This window comes from Marmota flaviventris, chromosome 10 (genome assembly GCF_047511675.1).
Source record: "Marmota flaviventris isolate mMarFla1 chromosome 10, mMarFla1.hap1, whole genome shotgun sequence".
Taxonomy (NCBI): domain Eukaryota; kingdom Metazoa; phylum Chordata; class Mammalia; order Rodentia; family Sciuridae; genus Marmota; species Marmota flaviventris.
This window is the reverse complement of record NC_092507.1, coordinates 104,750,196-104,770,538: the sequence shown is the minus strand read 5'-3', so window position 1 is coordinate 104,770,538 and position 20,343 is coordinate 104,750,196. Positions and strand designations below refer to the sequence as shown.

Below are 20,343 nucleotides of genomic sequence, written 5' to 3'. Positions count from 1 at the left end.
TTTCAAAATATGATAAAAACTGTTCATTAAGGAAGTAATCTATAAATCTATATAAATCTTTAAAAGTAGGTTTCATTTTAGTTTGTATGCCAATTCCTCAAACACTGTTAGTCCTTACTGGTATTTTAAAATGCATTCACAAAATGATATCTGGCTTATTCAAACATACAATAAAGCTAAGCTAACCATTTAAATCTGTTGTCTTCTGGCTCCACTGGGGAAAACAAGCCTAGAGTAGGGAAAAAAAAATCCCAACTCTTCTACTCTGGGAAGAAGGTATAGGAATGAGAATGAAAAATAGAAAAAGGAATGCTATTATTTTAGAATTAGTATTATTATTAGCAAATACATTAATTTATTTATTTTAACTCACTCATCCTAACAATCTTTGAGAGAGGTATTATTAGTATCCCTATTTTACAGATAAGAAACTAAAGAGTAGAGAGTTTAAATAATTTGTCTAAGGTCACAATGCTAATAAGCAGCAGAGCTGGCAGGTGAACCCATTACCTCTGGCTTCAGAACCTGCACTGTGCACTATAAGCACCATGCTAAAGTGTCTGTCTTTCTCTATATATTTGTGTGTCTTGTGATTAATTTCTTCTTGTGCATAAGCTTGTAGGTGCAAGCTGTTTTCTAAGAGCCCACCTTTCCATGAAATAGTCACATCTAGTCATTTCGAGTCCTAAGTAGTAGGCACATGGGGGAAAGCAGTGAATGAGCCCAAACAGAGTTTTAAGTCTCACAGAAAAGATGAACATTAATGAAGAATTTCAAACATGGAGACATTATAAAGAATCAGTACAAAGCATTATGGGAATGTGTAACCTAGATCTTCAGGCTGGGTATTCAAGGAAAATTTCACTGGTCAAAAGTTATTGGAGCTAGAACTTGAAGAAAACACAAGAGCTATCCTGGGATTTTGATTGGCATTGCATTAAACCTATAGAGAACTTTTGGTAATATCGCCATTTTGATGATGTTAGTTCTGCCTATCCATGAACAGGGTATATTTTTCCATCTTCTAAGATCTTCTTCTATTTCTCTCTTTAGGGTTCTGTAGTTTTCATTGTATAAATCTTTCATCTCTTTTGTTGATTCCCAAGTATTTTTTTTTTTTTAGGATATTGTGAATGGGGTGGTTGTCCTCATTTCCATTTCAGAAGATTTGTCGCTGATATACAGGAATGCCTTTGATTTATGCGTGCTGATTTTATATCCTGCCACTTTGCTGAATTCATTTATTAGCTCTAGTAGTTTCTTTGTAGAACCTAAATAGATAAAGCAATCATGAAATTCATCTGGAAAAATAAAAGACACAGAATAGCCAAAGCAATTCTAAGCAGGAAGAGTGAAACAAGCGGTATTGCGATACCAGACTTCAAACTACACTACAGAGCAATAGTAATAAAAACAGCATGGTACTGGTACCAAAACAGGCAGGTGGACCAATGGTACAGAATAGAGGACACAGAGACCAATCCACAAGATTACAACTATCTTGTATTTGACAAAGGTGCTAAAAGCATGCAATAGAGAAAAGATAGCATCTTCAACAAATGGTGCTGGGAAAACTGGAAATCCATATGCAACAAAATGAATCTGAATCCCTTTCTCTCGCCATGCACAAAAGTTAACTCAAAATGGATCAAGGAGCTTGATATCAAAAACAGAGACTCTGCGTCTAATAGAAGAAAAAGTTGGCTCTAATCTACATATTGTGGGGTCGGGCTCCAAATTCCTTAATAGGACACCCATAGCACAAGAGTTAAAAACAAGAATCAACAAGAGCTAGCCTGGCATAAGGGGTCAGGGGAGCATTGGCAGAGGGATAAGACAGGCACAGGTACATACTTGTGGTGGGAAAGAATGTGGTGAGTAGAGGAACTGAGAGATATCGAGTACAGCGGGCCCTTAGAAAATGAGGAAGAATTCACACAAGCTGGCACAAGAGTTCCTGGGACCAGTTGCTTGAGCAGAACCTTGTAACAAGAATTTAAAAGAAGATCAACTAACACAGCTGACACGAAAGCCCTTCATAATTGCTGTAAGCTAACAACTATGGACATACTCTTTCTATCCATCGCTATATTCCATATTGTTCTATCTTCTATCTGTAAGAGTATATCTAAGGTTATAAATTTAGAAGACCCATATCTACATAATTCTCTCAGTATGCCACACTCATTACAGGCAAACAGAAACATAATGAATTTTTAAAAAATTTATATAATTAAATTACTGTCCAGTCCCAAGTGTGAAAAATATTAAATACTCTGGAATCTCTTGAGCCATTTAAGTTCTTAAAACTAATCAGTTTTTAGCACTCTTCCAACTTGCAGTTTGAAAGAACAGGGAGACGAATGGAGCCTCATTGCATTCTTCTGCTTAATACTGTAGGTACTTAACTAGTTGGGACAAAGTCTGCTAACGGTGGGGGGCGGGGGGTCACGGTCTTTATCTATACTGAAAATTATGGCAACAGTACATGTTAAAATGGGAGTGCCCACCCTTCAAAGGCTCCTGGAAGCAGTCGTCATAAATACATTGGTTAGATTTCATCTATTGTCCTGGCTTCTACGTTGCTGAATTTTAAGGTCAAGTCTCCTGATGCACACCTTACACATCCCCAGGAAGGTTTTCTTTTTACAAATAACAATTTGTATTTACAAATAACAAATATTTCTCTGAAAAACCTTCTGATACATGCCAGGGATGAGTGGTAGAGAAAGAGTTGGTGCCCAGAGAAAAATGTTGTGTGTTTATACAGGTATTCACATGTTTGTTCATTCATTCTGAGGCAGCTATGCCAGGCCTGTCCCTTCTAACCTCCACACCTAACTGTTCACGTTATGGTTTCAGTTTTGTGTATGTTCTACTTGGCGCTTAACAGTTCTGTGAGCATATTAATATTACTAGAGCAAAAGGCCTGCTTAGCTGACCATTTGCCCACCTTGAAGCTCAGACCCAGGCAGAACTCTGGAGTAGACACAATTAAGGCCTTATGTTCACCTCTGCTCCTGCTGGTGCTAGCCACTCAACAGGGGACATGTGTCTGCTCCCTTGCTGGATCTTAAGTTATGTGAAGTCAGAAACTAGGCTTTATTCATCTTTGTGTCCTCTAAAATATCTAGCATAGCTCTCTCCTTGCTTCCTGACTGTTAGGTCCTGAGCTGCTTTCCTCTACCATGCCATCTCTGCTATAGTCTTGGGCAGATGTTCTGCCTCATCTTGGGCTCAAAGCTATGGAGTTGGCTGAACCTCTGAAATTGTGAGCCAAAGTAATTTTTTCCTCCTCTTCAAAAAAAAACCAAAAAACCCAATCAAACAAAAAACCTAGCATAGTAATGAGTAAACACTTGTCTTGCACACACACACACAAATGACATTTTAAATAATGTGACTACTACACTGAATTCATTTTAGAAAACTACTTTTATTTTGGTTCATTGAGACAGAGAAATTCTTTCATTAAGAAAAATTAAAAGCAAGGTTTCAACATATAACAATGTTATCAAATGTTTATATTGTATTTTAAATGGGAAAACGCAGGTTATAAAATAGACTTTTCAATGTTCTCCCAAATGGAAACATACTTGAGGATGTGCATATTTTAAAAATGTAAGAGGTGCACATCAGACAAAGTCGTACTTAAATACTGAACAGTACTTAAAGTATTATTGCATGATGGTTTTTAAAGTGAAAGCTCTAGTTTTCCTTCATAGTTCTTGTGTTTTCAAGAATTAAAATCTATTATTACAATAAGAAAAAGCTAATAAATTAGAAACCATATTTTAAAAAACTGTGCCCTTAAGGTCATTAGTAGAAAAGGAAGCCTGACCTTGTAGACTAATGAAGAAAAACTTCCTTCAGTTCTATGAGTCTGACATGGTTTGTCTAAGTTTTCCTTCAGTTGTTTGTCTTTAAAATAAGTATTATTTTCACCATATCTAGGTTAAACTGCAGCCCTTTTCCTTATAACTAGAACTCTCAATTATAAGCTACAGAACCAAAATCTACATTTGAAAAATAAATGAAAATCATTATTTTAGAAAAGACACAACTAAATCATGATAAATTTGCCTTAAAAAGGCGTATCTGGAAGAACAAAATAAAATGGAACCTTCTTAGCAGAACAGAGTAAAAACATAATGAATAAATAATCAAAATTGGGTCCTTTTCTGAACTTTTTGATGGGGTTATATAAATTTACTACTGAAAGAAAGAAAAAGGGAGAGAGAGAAAGAAAGAAAACAACTCAGTATTTTAAAAGTGCCACCCTGAGGCTATTCACAATTTTTTCTTTGTGACACTCACATCAGGAATCATTAACCAACCTGTCATAATGTCAGGTAACCAATGCCTGGTTGGCACACCAATAACTGCTGCATCCTTTTGACGGGAGAATACAAAGTCATCGATTGTGTTCTGTCATTTTCTCTGAAAACATAATAACTGGGTGTAGTAGACTCTGCAAACCAAAGTTATGTGCTTCAACAGAACACCCAGGACAGGACATGGAAGATGTGCTACTGATATTTCATTACAACAAGTGATAAAGAGAGAGCTGAAAAGAATACAGATGTATTTGATTACAAGTTTTATCTTACAAACAAAATTAATATTAGGAAGTCATACTATATTTTAAACGGTCTCATTATGTAAACAATCTCAACCTCTGGGTTCAAACTGTAGGCTGATATAATTAGCCACTATTATGGGAACAATTTAATAGGCTCTTCTTTAGTAGTTTTTAAAAACAGAGCTGGGCAAGGTGGCGCATGCCCCAGCAGCTCAGGATGCTGAGGCAGGAGGATTATAAGTTCAAAGACAGCTTCAGTAACTTAGTGAGACCCTGTCTCTAAATAAAAAATATAAAAAATGGGGATGTGGCCTAGTGGTTAAGTGCTCCTGGGTTTAATCCCTGGTACCAAAAAAGGGGGGGAGGGGTATTTATTATAATCCTTAAATATTTTCTAAAGCAGATAGGAAAAGGTCTCCAAAATTATGCTACACATCAAAAGTAATGACTCCAGGGAGAATCAACATTCATTCAACAAACAAAAAATTTAAGTATTTCCCATCTCCTTCTAATCTCTTTGTTTAATCAACACACTAACAAGAATTTTTAAATTATGCTTACAAAATATAGTTAAGTATAAGCTCAAGAATTATAAGAGACTTTACTAGGCAACATGACTTAAATGTAAGTCATTACAAAAAGCCTTCTCTCCAATGTACACCAAAATGTGGAGATACAATGAAAAACAGAAGAGAAAAAGTTAATCTCTGTCCATTCAAGTATCAATCCCCAAAAATAAAAAACAATTTGGACTACACTGAGAGAATGCTGGAGGTGACAAATTACTCTCTAGCCCATAATAAGCCCAGCATATTTTGCAGACTCTGAGTGGAGAATATCTGGAAGGCTGCAATGACATCCCCAGCTTATGTGGGGTCATGAGAGGGCAGAGCAAGATGAAGGAGGAACTGGAGAGGGAGGGTTATTTTCTTTCTGTCCAGGGTTCTCAACTAGAAGTGTGATGTCAGTAGACCACAGTGACTGACAGTGGAATGCTACATGTTGATCTACAAATGGAAAGCGTACGAGTTGTAACTGGGTGACCGATTAATCTACTATCAGCTTACTCTGAAGCAAAGAATCAAATTAAATCACCACCAACCCCCATTCCCATAATAAGGCAAAAAAAAAAAAAAATTAACACCTAGGAGCTGGAGGCAGAAAGATTCAGAAAGAAAAAAGATTCCCAAAACATAGTTGCCCTTGGCTTTAGCTCCCTCTCTATCCTCTACCTCTTCAGACATCTGAATAGTTAATTACAGTCTGTATGTCATACACATGGAGCTGGAGAGTCCATGATGCACTACGGTAAGAGCCAAACAGAACTGAGGTACATGGAAAAAGTAGTCAAGAATAGCTTTAAGCAAAGAAGTAACAAGATTAGACTAGCATTCTAAAAAGGTAACTGTGTGGAGAATGTACAAGGAAAGGGGTCAAGAATAGTGATGGGCATACAATCTCACTGTCCAGGTAAGAAATGATTTAGATTCATGATAGTAGTAAAAAAGGAGATGAATTTGATATGCATTCACAGTATATAGATTGAGAGTTTTTTAATACCAAAAACTATCCTTCGAAGAGGAAGCCATCTTATATTTGAATTTTAGATAAGTTCAGATTAAAGACTGGTCTACATTTTTTTTTTTTTTTTTAAAAAAAACAGAGCATTATCTGGAATAGACATGTCAGCCTGAACCTACAACAATTGCTTCAAGAGAAAATCTGACACACTAGTAAGAGAAAAAAAAAAAAAAAAGAGGAGGCAGCAGCAGAAGCAGAAAATAATAAGATTTAGTAATTATTCCTTGGGATGTTACTTCACAGTTTCCTTGTTAGATGTCACCATCCAGCAACCTTCCAATGAGCACTTGAAGAGTGATTTAGTACATACTTAGGTTGTAGGATCATAAATATACACCAACACAAAAACTCGGGTAAAAAAATTGCAGATTCAAAACAATACAATATCTCCAACAACCTGTATGAATGGAGGAGATGATCTGGAAAACTGTTAAGTGAGTCATTTCAGTGTTGACAAACCCCCAAAGAAGTAGGCTGATGAGTTTAAACTTTTTTTTTTTTTACATGAAACAGTGGAAAAAGCTGTATTTCTAAATTATTTTAAGTATATGTGGAATTAAATATTATAAGTAGAAATTTGATTATATTCTTAAAAGTTTAGACTCTTACTCTCCAATCAAAGAGGTATTTTTTTTAAAAAAACATGTCTTTTGAAAATTGGTATGGCATAAGAACATTATCTCCTCATATTTGAATACCTGGTATTGTGGGTAGAATGCAAAAGGCTTGGTGACTTGACAAGAGAGACCTCCCTCAGGGGAAGAGAGAGACCTCCCTCCCTGAAAAAAAAAAAAAAAAAAAAATCACTCCAGGTTTTCTAACATGAGCAACTAGGTAAATGTCAGTTTGATTTAAATAAAAGAAACAGAAAAGGAAGAGGTTTGGGAACTAACAGAAAATCAGGTTATGGCTTGAGATATAATGTTTTTGAGATGTTGGTGACACAGACATAATATGAAAAAAATCAAGTAAATTATTGGATACAAGTACATGGAGTTTGAGATTGGAAATTAGTATTGTACACTGGGAATCTTTAGCTCACAGAGAGGAACTAAAATCTAGCCTAGGTAGAGATGTGGGGCAAGAAGTATTTTTATGCACTGCAAATGGAAGTATAAGTTAGTCCATTTCCTTGAAAGGCATTAAGGCAAAATCTGTATCGAGAACAGACACTTGTGTACCCTCTGAAAAAGAGCTATACTAAGGTAATAGTCACACAAGTTCAAATGTATAAAAGAAGAATGTTCATCACAGCATTATTTATAAGGAATTTAAATGTCCAACTCTAGGAAACTGATGATTAAATGACAATTAAACACATCTTCCATTACTGACGCACTATGATATCTAAACAGACAGTTGAGCAAAAAACAGAAAGCTATGGGCTGGGGTTGTAGCTCAGTGGTAGAGTACTTGCCTAGCATGTGTGAGGCACTGGTTTGATTCTTAGCACCACATATAAATAAATAAAATAAAGTTATATCAACAATTAAAAAGTATATTGAAAAAAAATTTTTTTAAAAAACAGGAAACTACAGCATTAGTACATCAAAAAGCATCTGTGCACAATGCTATTTGTGAAATTGGTACACGTCTCATGTATGTATGCAAAAATGTATTCTAAAATATGTTTATCTGAGTAGCAAAAGATATTGAAGAAATTTGTCTCATCTTCATAATTTTCTATTTTGAGAAGCTTTTTGAAAAACAACAAATGCATACCTTTTTCTAGAAATTAATAAAACTTTTTTTTCCTTTTTATTAAGTGTATTTAAGAATTAAAACACAACATAATCTTGGAGGTAAAAAATAAAAACATGCGAGAAAGATCACTTTGGCTGAGCATAGCTGGCTTTCAAATTTCAGGCCTGTGTAACTAAGAGCACACTATTAAAACTGGGCACTGTTCCAGGCTTGAGACCAAACAATCAGGCTAGAGAAGTCAGTCCTGGTTGACCTAAGCCTGTAACTTGACAAACGAAATGGATAGTGACTGGGCCTTTCATAGTCACTTCAAAACTGGCTCCTGAGCCTGGAACCAAGGATCAAGTACGCTATAGCAATTTAGGGCAAGTTATGGTAAGACCACATCTTAAGGATTAGTAAATTATATAGGAGAAATACGGACAGGAGAAAAACAATAGCATGATGCCAATGAAAATAATCCCCATAAAAAAGGAAAAAAAGATAATATGATGGATCAAAATACTTCTTTAAAGTAAACAAAAACAAAAAGAATATGAGGGCAATAAAACAAAATACCAGGTGCTATGCTAGGTGCTGGGGATATAAAAATCACAAAACAGGACCTATTCTTGATATCATAGTACCCACGTTGGTAGCAGATTATCACAGATGAGTATAAACAAATAACTACAACACCCAGTTAAAAAGTACATACAGGGCATGGAGGAGAACCCAAGAGAAAACTGTGTCTGGTGCAGGAGGCCACTTAACACTGGCTGGAAGTACAGGAAGGATGGGATAGGGAGTACCATGGGCATCCTAGGAAGGGAACAGCCTGCTGGTGGAATGGGGGTCAAAAGCAGAGGGACAAGGAATTATAAAACAAGAGTGGGAGGCAGGAAGCTCTGATAATAGAAGGCTTTATTCATGACATTAAAAGATCAGAATTTTACTCTGCAGTGAAATCATTAAAATTTTATCAGGAGAATGATATGGCCAGACCTATGTTTTATATGGATCATTCTGACAACAAATGTAGACTACTGGCGACAAGAAGAACAGTGAGAGGGTACTAAGACCAACATAAGATTAATTTAATCACAACCCAATTAGTATTGGCAATAGAAGCAGTACTGAATGAGCAGCACAGCAGAAAACTGTATCGGTGAAATAGGAAATAGATCAAGAAATACTAAACATAAGAAATTAGCCAAGATTTGAATGAATGCTCACAGATTTGTAGGGAAGTGCTGTGATTCAAGCTTCAAATTATTGGTGTCTCTGAAGAAAATAAACTAAACAATTAATAAATAAGAAAACTTGGAAAAATTGAAAAGAAATGCAACTGGAATTTAAAAGTTTCACTATGGCTGGACACAATAGTTATACCTATAATGCCAACCTACTCAGGAGACTGAGGGAAGAGGATTCAAAGTTCCAGGTGAGACCCTGTCTCAAAATAAAATTGAAAAGGGCTGGAGGGCTGGGGAATTGCCCATGGTACAGCAGTTATATAGCCTGTGACAGGCCAGGCCCTAGGTTCCTCCCTCAACACTGCAGTGGGGGCAAAAAAGGATAAAAGGAAGGAAGGAAGGAAGAAAGGGAGGGAGGGAGGGAGGGGAAAAAGGAGGGCAGGAAAACCAAAGGTCTACCATGTCCCAAGGGGGGTGGGGAACAGCATCATAAAGACACATATATTAAATTCATTATTTTTTTTCTCAGAGCAGGGGAGGGTGATCTCTAAGCTATCCCCCCAAAAGAAGATATTAAAGAGTCAAAGTCTAAATAGATTAAAATGACAACTTCAAGGTGAAAGACACAATGTGATCTCTGTACTACACTTTCTTGGTAACAAAGTCTTCCAGAATTATGGTGGTAGTGGTGGTTGCAAATGAATGAATGAATTTCAACTACCTACCTCTGCTTCATAGAACAATGAAATGACTAATCCAGAGGTCTATGAAGTCAAAAGAAAAATCTTATAATTTTGAGTTGTAAATATTATGTTATATTGCTATTGTAATTAAAAAAAGATAAAATAAACAGGGATACATGAGAAAAAAAAAGAGACACAGGCAACAAGACCAACAGAGAAAGAAGGTACAATCCATACACTACCTTATTTTCATGATAGAATGTCAAAAGTTGCTGCTTTATATAGAGACATAAACTGATCATAATGAAGTTGGAAAACAAATCTATTGTAAATTCACATTAAGTCAAAAATCAACTTTTCTTTGTAGGTCCTTGAAAACACCCACATACTTTATATGATTGTATTACCTTGTTATTGATGTTATGAGACACATTTACAATTCACATGCTTGAAATTATGTTTTTAAATACTTTAATAAATATAGACAGTTCTCAACTTAAAATGGTTGAACTCTTTTTATAAATTATATAAATTATAAAAAATAAAATATAGAACCCTTTTTATAAATTACAAAGAGTGAGGGAGAAAAGGCTGCTAGGGTTTTTTTAACTTTTGTGACATAAAAGCTACACCATTCAGTAGAAATCATACTTTAAATTTTGATTTTTTTCCCAGATAGCAATATTAGGGTGATACTCTCTTGTGATGCTGGGTAGCAGCAGTGATCTGGTGCTCCCAGGCACCCATGTGATCACAAGGGCACACAACTGATAGTCTACAGACCATGCTGTGAAGCTATGCTGTTCAGGAGTCTGGGTGCATTAAATGCATCGTCAATTTATTATTTCCAACTTTAGATGGGTTTATGTAAGTCAAGAAACATGGGTAATGATTCATTTACACCTTGCCTTCAGTAAACATCAAGTAAAACCAAGTCTGCTTTTGATGCTCTTGAAGGATACTATTGGATTTAAAAGAGGAACTAGCACACAAAAACCACTATTGAAGAGAAAATTATTCTTAGTGGTGAAGATTTTAAAAGTCAGATGTGATAATTTTAGAAAAGACCTTAAAATAATAAGAAAAGCTGGCAAATAGTTGAACAGTTGTTAATGAGAAGATTAAATTTTTATCTTAAATGTTACTATTTTTATAGTTGGAAACAAAACAAGAAAAGGCCCAAACACAAAGTATACTTTGTTTACAACTATAAAGGTTATATTTATATAATTTATTATATATAGAAATATATACCTATGTACACACACACACATACACACGGAAAGAATTTACAGACATGAAAATAGAGTTTAATGTTCAATTCTGTGTCTAGAAAGCTCATTATATAAGAAACATAAAACATTTAAAAACATACGTGGGACACAAAAGATTCATAGTTGATCTATTAAAAGTATATATTCAATTTTTCTTATCAAAGTATGAACACTCTTTAAGCAGTAAAAAACATTTTAATTGGATTACCTAGTAGAGTCCATTGACAGGCCAATTTAACTGATCTTATGGTTAAATCACTGATTTCTAATTACTTGGGCCATAATTGTATATGCCATTTATGGTAATATGTTATAAAATTCAAAATTACCACTGATGATGTTTCCTTTCACTTTATAGCAGTGGTTTTAAAAAAATTAAGAATAGCATATCTGAGGAAATCTTATGTGAAATTCCAATGCATAAAAATAGACAAAAATGCAAAGTGCAATTGCAAAGTGCAATTTGAAAACTCTGCTTCACCAGTCATAGGTTGTTTATTTTTGGGGGGTGGGCAGGCTTACACACATGAAGTTGTTTGTTTTAGTTTCTTGTCTGGCTGCAATATTCATAAGCCATCTCAAAGGGGAAAACTGAATTCTGTTAATATATAATATAGTAAGGCTTCCCACGAGGCTGGCCAATTTAGTCAGATATGGTGCCCTGCTTTTTTGTTCTTCCAATAAACTTCTGTTTAAGTATAGAACTCTTTTTATAAATTACAAAGAGTGAGGGGGGAAAGGCTGCTAGGGGAAAAAAATGACATAATATTGCTGGGTGTGGTGGTGTGCACCTGTAATCTCAGCCTAGGAGGCTGAGGCAAAAGGATTGCAAGTTCAAAGCCAGTTTCAGCAACTTAGAAAGGCCTAAACAACTTAGCAAGACTTTGTCTCTAAATATAGAAAGGGTTGAGGATATGGCTCAGTGGTAAAGTGCTCCTGGGTTCAATCCCCAGTATCAGAGGCGGGGGCGGGGGGAGGATAATGATTAAGGAGTTTACAAAAATTTAAAAAAATGATCTTTGAGTTTATAAAATGATATTTGCTTTCACTCACAAGATAAACATTAATCAAATCAATACTGAGATACCATTTCTTACCCATCAGGCTGAGAAAACACTGAACAATATACTCAGAAACAGGCATTCTTATACATTGCTGGTGAATACAGTGGCATACCAAGAGTTGGGTGGTGGAAGCAAACCACCCTGATGTGCCAACAATAAGAGAGTACAATGTCTATAAGAATTTTAAATCTGGTCTGCTTTTTGTTATCATTTGCCAGCAATTCTAAACAATGTCAGTAATAAAATACTCCCTGGTGTGGGGGGGAACTTCTATTAGAAGCTAAGCATAGTGGTACACAACTACAATCCCAGCTACTCAGGAGGCTAAAGTCAGATCACAAGTTCAAGGACAGCCTGGGCAATTTATGGAGAACTTGTCTCAAAAAATAAAAAAGGCTGGGTAGTTTAGAGATAGAGCACCTGCTTAGCATGCATAAGGCTGTGAGTTCTAAAATCTAAATAATGACTGTTAAGCTTTAATATCATGTATGTAAGCTTCATTTAGCATACTTATTACTTATTTCTCAAACACTAAAATGAATTATATATGGAAGTTAACTTAGAGAACTTCTAGTTTAGCTTCTGATGTACATACTCAGTTAAACTGATTTCAGAAGTTAATTTTGTAATGTTTTGAGATCATTCAAGATTTCTCTGAATGCGGTTCACATTTTTACTCCCCTTGATACCACACATTCTTGCAACTAAACAGTAGATTCCAAATAAACAATCACAGTTATATGGGAATTCTCTTTATTAGGTTTTTTTTTTTTTTTTTCCTAGCAGGAAGTTTTAGATGAGTTAATCGGACTCAAAAATATTTACAGACAATGGGAATCAGACTTCAACAACGAACAGTAAAAAACAAAGCTTCAAAATTGTTATTTAAAGAACAGTACATGGAAACTGTGGTAAAGATCATTAACTATACAACAATAAGATCTAAGGAAATGGACATTTACATAGGAAAAATAAAAAAACTGAAGAATGCTAAGGGAGCCCACAAAGATGCTGCTCTTTATATTACTGAAGAAACCAAAAGGGCAATGTTTACTTGAATTCCTAGTTAGGAATCAGTGGATCAAATATCACCAATATTTACCAAGATTCAGTCATTTTCCAGACTTTACAAAAAAGAAAAACTTTAGAAGTTTTTTGTTTTGTTTTATTTTGTTTTGTTTTTTAAACAAAGTGTAATAGGAATCTAAGTTTCATTTTCTGGTGAAGATATTTTAGCAAACATTTTCTGTAATTTAATATTTATTTTAGTTTTCTTTATTTTCTTGACATGATCACATATTTAATATTCAATAAAAGAAAATATTTAATGTTTATATCTTGCTTTTATCCATTATTATATTCATTTCATTTCATGCTTACTACTAAAAATAATTTTCTCATATAAAAGAAGAATGTATCATAAACAAATTGTCTTGCCCCAGACACCAAACACATACTAGGTAAGCTGTGGAGTATAAAATGATATGACCAATATGGAAGATAAAGTAATGAATTATTTTATTCTGCAGATAAGAGTCATAGTTACTACTAGAGATTAAATGTAATCTTCAACCCACAAATTCATTGATACATTCTAATCCCCAGTGCAATGGTTTAGGAAGTGGGGCCTTTGAGAGGTGATTAGCTCATGAGGGTTCCAATGAGTGCATTTCTGCCCTTACAAAAGAGCACCCTTGTCCCTTTTGCCATGCTGAAGACACAGCAAAAAGATGGCCTTCTTTTTTTTCCTTAATGGTGCTGGAAACTGAACCTAGGGCCTTGCACACACTAAGCAAGTACTCTTCCACTGAGCTACATATCCCTAACTCTTTTAAAGATGACCTTCGATGAATCAGGAAGTAGACTCTCACCAGGCATCAAATTTGGTGCCACCTTGATCTTGTATTTTCCTGCCTACAGAAATATGAGAAATACATGTTTAAATTATCCATTCTATGGCATTTTTGTTTCAGTATTCTTAATGGATTAAGATAGTTATATAACAACAAACAAATAATAGGAGGTTGTCAGAAATAAGTAAGAATAGTTACCTATGGTGGAAATGTTGAGAGAAGTGAGGTAGAGGGTAGAAATAGAAAATAGAAGCAAAAATTCTCTAACGTACTTCATTTCCATATAATTTGACTTCTGAACCAACAAATGTTTTACATGTTTAAGAAAATTAAGCTAAATAAAAGAAAGCAATAAGCAAACTTTAACTGAAAATAAATAGAGATAAATGAAATTAACTGTGAATATAACCACATGAAAAATCATAGAAATATTTCAAGTCCCTTTTGGGTTTTTGTTGTTGTTGTTGTTTTGGTGGTACTGGGGACTGAACTCAGTGGCACTCTACCAGTGGCTTGGGAGGCTGAGGCAAGAGGATTGTGAGTTCAAAGCCAGCCTCAGCAACTTAGTGAGACCCTGTCTCCAAATAAAATATATATTAAAAAGGTCTGGGGATGTGGCTCAGTGGTTAAGTGCCCCTGAGTTCAATCCCTGGTGTCCCCCGACAGCCCCCCCCCCAAAAAAATGAAAGAAATCTTTAAATTCAACTAGTGGTTGTAGTATTAACATTGGGTTTTGTAATTTTATACTGTAGAATGCAGCATGTAATTATGTGACTATTATGTATTATGTGACTATTATGAGGAACCAAAATGTTCAGTGGAAGATAAAAGATACAACATAAAATTGAAATGTTAAATTTACACAGGTATAAAGATGAACCCATACCTTTAAAAATACACCTTTATATAAACAATTAGAAATATGCATGTCCTAATGAGATACACTAGAAGTAATGACACCCCAATAGTGATAAATATCTCTAATACTCATATTTTGCTTTCTAAATACATTAAGAGGAACCAGGACTCCTTGGAGAAACCACTGTTTCCAGGCCTGGGGCAGGAAAAGTGTAGGTGAGCCTACGTCATTATATTTTTCAAGAAAATAAAGAAATACTCTGAGACTAATGGAGGGCTGTCAAAGCTTTCTGAGCCTCACACTAGCTATTTGAGATAATTTGAATACCCAAAAGAATAATGACTAAAACTGATTATAACAAACTGAATAAATAAAAACCCATGAGTCCAAATGACACTCTACATAGAGAGGGGGGAAAAAGGAGCTCATCTCTATCCAGTGGAGGTGACTATAACACCAAACTTCTGTTCTCAAAACCTCGAACTAGGGCTGGGGTTGTAGCTCAGTGGTAGAGCACTTGCCTAGCATGTGTGAGGCACTGGGTTCAATCCTCAGCATCACATAAAAAATAAATAAATAAAGGTATTGTGTCCACCAACAAATAAAAATATTTTTAAAAAACACTATAAGAAAAAAAATGGCATTTATCCTGCCTTTTGGGGAAGAAGTAATTTTCCAGTTGAAAAGAGAATTTCTCCTTTGCCTAAGAATGTCAGTTAACAATGTAGAAGGAATGTCAGAACTCCCAATTCCCAAATAAATAATCAAGGCAAAAATCATCAGTAGATGCTAAACAGTTTCAAATGAAATTATTCCACCCAGATTACTTGCTAATATTAAAGTATACTATTATACACAAAAAATCAAACTCGGTATTATCAATGGTGGGATAATATGACAGCCTCCTGATGCAATGCAGCATAAAATGTATAATACCCCTATGAAGTATCCTTGCCAAAATGGCTAATCTGAATGTCACCAGCCTTTAGATTTATGTTCTAAAGGAACATAACATTCTAAAGGATTGAGGAATATAGTGTCAAGATAAATGACACTATGAGGAGACAATCAGACTAACAGAGAAGTTTAAAAACTGTTAAACTGTCTACATTCCCTATTATGTGTAATTACAATGCACCAATAAAAAGCCCATATTCCCCTTAAAAATGGTGTGAAATTATTCTGGAATAAAATAAATTAAATACATATAACACTTAAAGGCAACACATAAATCGTGGTTAGATCCTGTTAGGAGAAAAAAAATCTGTAAAAAAATTTTTTGAGATAATTAGGGGAATTTGAATACAGACTGGATAGAAAGTGATATTAAGAAGTTATTGTCAATTTTCTTAGGTATGATGGGGTATTATTGTTCTACTAGGAAATACATGCTGAATATTTTAGGGATAAAGAGTCATAAAATTTTCAATTGTTTGAAATGGTCTGGCAAAACACACAGTTAGATGAGTGTAGAATCTGGGTGGTGGTTCATAGATACTCATTGTCCTATTCTTTCAATAAGTTGAGAGCTGGAGATGTAGCTCAGTGGTACAACACCTGCCTAGCATGAGCAAGGCCCTATGTTTGCCCCTGGCAAAAGAGAAACAAAGAAAAATGTGCACACATACTTCATCAGTAGACACAACAGTAACAAATCCTAGTAATGTGTACTTACAGGACACAATCCACAAAGACTCAAGAACTCATTCGATATTCTCTGCCATTCTTCCAATTAGAAATCAATTTTACATCTTTCTATTTTCCCCAGTCAGAAACAAAACAGGAAAGTAATCAGCAACATCTTCTCTCCATTAGCAAAGCAACTTCTCTGCAGTTCTGAATTTTATCAACAGGCAAAGGATTTTCTTTCATCTGACTGCCTACTTTACCTCAGCCCAAGCAAACATAAATGCAGTTGTGTTGAATGCTGGAAGTTTTCTTTTTTTTTTTTTAAGGAGAATTTATTTTTTTTTTTGAGAGAGAGGAGAGAGAATTTTTTAATATATATATATATATATTTTTTTTTTTTTAGTTATCGGCGGACACAACATCTTTCATCTGTATGTGGTGCTGAGGATCTAACCCGGGCCGCACGCATGCCAGGCGAGCGTGCTACCTCTTGAGCCACATCCCCAGCCCATGCTGGAAGTTTTCTAAACCCTCCACTTGGTACCAAGTTTTACGCCTTGGCTTTTTCTTTTCTGATTTTTCATTTATTTTTGATCAATAACTGTACATATTTATGGGGTATAATGTGATGTTTCCATTCCAGTATACATTGTATGATGATCAAATTGGGGTAATTAGCATATCTCACCTTAAACATTTATCATTTCTTTGTGGTGACATTAAAAATCCTCTCTTTCTGCTATTTTGAAACACAATGCATCATTGTTAACTATATATAACCCTATTGTGCAACAGAACACCAGAACTTATTCCTCCTAACTATAATATTGTACCCGTGACCAACATCTCCCCATCCCCCATATTCTCCCCAGCCTCTGGAAACCACTAACAATTCTACTCTCAAAGTTGATCAATGAGATCTGGAACTTCCAGATCAACTCTGGAAATCACTAAAGATTTTACTCTCAAAGTTGATCAATGAGATCAACTTTGTCAGAGTGAATCATGGTATTTGTCTTTTTATCTACCTTGGCTCAGCCTCCCTAGTGGCTGGGACTATCAGCATGGGCCACTGCATCCAACATAACCCACATATTAAACTTCCTCCTTAATCATCAAATACTGTTGATATCATCTTCTAAATATTTCTCAAAATCATTCAGTTCTCCCCTTTTCAACAACCATTATTCTAATTCAGGTCACCATCCTCTTTGACCCAATTAACCAACAGTTTCCTAACTGGACTCCCTGCCACCAGCCTTTTTTTTTTTTTTTTTTTTTTTTTTAATGAAGTCAGGATAATTTTCCCAAAGCACAAATCTGATCACATTATACTTCTGCCTTTACACATAACCACCTGATGGCTTTCAAAAGAATTTAGTATAGCATTCAAATCCCTAATGTAGTCTGCTGCCCTACCTCCTACCACTCCGTAGTTTTCCCATTCTTTGTCCACACTCAGTGTTACTCCTAGATTCCCCAAACATTAGGCTCTCTTTTGTTACTGGGCTTTGAATATGAGGCTCCATTTCTCTGGGACACTCTTCCGGCAGTCCCTTGTTTGGTGTCTCATACACCCTCCACACCCATATTCATGTCTCTACATGGATGCTCTTTTTTGGAGGAAGCCTCCCTGATCTCCCAATTCTTTTATCTGCTCCTCTTGTTTGCTCCCCTAGTATCCTGTAATCCCCTTATCACATATGCCCACATGCCTTATCACACTGTACTATACTATACTGCCTAATTACTTTCCTGCATCAGTCCTAACTGCAAACACCAGAATAGGCCACAATTTAGCAAAAGTTCAACAAATACTTTAGAATAAATAAAATCAAACAGAAAAACTTAAAGCCTTTGTCGAATAAAATAACCTTTTTGGTCTAATCATATTTTCTTCTTTATAAAACTAATCTTATCCTCTAAAATATTCTACTCAAAATATTTACTTTTATGGTTTTCCAATGACCCAAATTGTCTCCATGATTCATTTATCTTTCAAAACTTTGAACTGCAATGATAGTTAAGTGAAAACTACAAAGAGGAAATACAGTTTAACAAAGTCTACTACCTTTTAATCTCTAAATGCAGTTCTCAAAAGAACATTTTACAAAGCAATTGTCCTAGACTCTTCAAAAATGTCAATGTCATGAAAAGACCAAAAAAGAAAAAAGAAAAGAAAGTGAAGGAAGACTAGTCTAAAGTAAATGATTGAAAAGTCTGGGCAACTAAATCAAAAGTGTTCTTCTCTGTATCCCAGATTTTTAAAAAGAAAGGAAAAAAAACTATAAAGGACACTTTCAGAATAACCAGGAAAACCAAACAGCCCCTGTTTATTAAGTGCTTTTATTATCTCATTCTTACATTTCTTGGTTGTGATAATGACATTGTGGTTATATTAAAAAAAAATCTATATTCTTACAAGATATGTGCTGAAGTATCATGATACCTGCATTACCTGAAAGTAAAGTGAAATGCAGTTGTCTAGTGTAAAAAATTACACACACATACTAACACATGGGGAAAGGGGGGATATGAGAGATAGGCAGTATGGATACTCATTGTTCTTTTTTTTTTTTTTTTCTTTAACCATTTTTGTAAGTTTGAGCTTTAGAAAAAGGGAAGAGAATAGCTAACATTTATTCAGCGATTACTATTGGCTGGTCACTTTCCTAAGATATCATATATCAACACACTTCATCCTCACAAGACCCTTTTGAGGTGAGTACCATTACTATTATAGATGAGTAGCCAGAGGCACTGAAAGGTTACATATTTTACCCAGTCACACAGCTAGTTGTAAAACTGAGGTAAAAGAAAGTATAGCCTCTAAGAGAACAAAAGGCAAAGACAGGCGGAGAATAACTGTAAATAAATAAGTAAATAAATAAGAAAGAAATCAAAGACTCACATATAGCAATGCAATTAAAGCAAAGGGAAAGAAAAGTTAGTGTCGTCCAGCAACAATAAAATATTTTTTTAAAAAAGGTCTAAACTACATTTATATTTATTTAAACCATATTAGCCATCACTAAAACAGGCATGATTTAATTGCTGTCTTCCCAAGCTATCATAATTATGATAAACTTTACCCATGAGCTTTTCAAATTATACTGCATATGCACAGAGAAGAGTTAACATAGCAGGCCTGTGATTGCTATCTTTAGAAAAGCCTGCTTGTAAATGAGCTTGGATTTAGGGAGAGTTTTCACCATTTCTTGATAAGGAAGTCTCATTGTGCCTAACCTGTGCACACCCTATGGTCTGTCATCCCTCTGGGAGTTGGGGACACCTATGTGATCAGTCTCCATAACAACTCTGGCCACTGAGTCTCTATGGAGTTTCCCAGGTATACATTTCAAAAGTGCTGTCACAACTCGACACTGGAGGAATTAAAAGTATCCTGTGTGACTCCACTGGGAGCATGAGGCTGGATTCCTCAGACTTTGCACCACTGGCCTTTTCCCTTTATTATAATACACCAGAGCTATAATTAGGACTATATGCTGAGTCCTGAGTCCTTCCAGCAGATTACCACACCTAGTAGTGGTCTTGGAGACCTATGAAACAGCATGTTGTATCAAAGGGTAGTCCCATTTTTCTAGGATAATAAAAAGTTTAAAAATCAACACATCTCCATAAAAAGTCATATCAAAAAGAAGTTTATGCCAGTCATGGTGGCACACACCTGTAATCCCAGCAACTCGAGATGGGTTCTAGGCCAGCCCCAGCAACTTGGCAAGACTCTGTCTCAAAATTAAAAAAAAAAATTAAAAAGGGGTGTGGTTATAGTCCACTGATAGAGTGCCCCTGGGTTCAATCTTCAGCGTCACCACCAAAAAAAAAGGAAAAAAAAAAAAAAAGAAAGAAATATAATAGGAGTCATTAGGATTTTATCTTAGGACTATTTTTGCAATAATTGCTTCCATCCAATAGTTA

At 35.2% G+C, this 20,343-nt stretch overlaps 1 protein-coding gene across 2 annotated transcripts in view; it reads right to left on the bottom strand.

The window, feature by feature from the left end:
• The window catches only part of Magi3 (membrane associated guanylate kinase, WW and PDZ domain containing 3), a 245,468-nt gene that overhangs the window by 108,652 nt on the left and 116,473 nt on the right, over positions 1-20,343 (bottom strand). The window lies entirely within an intron of this gene.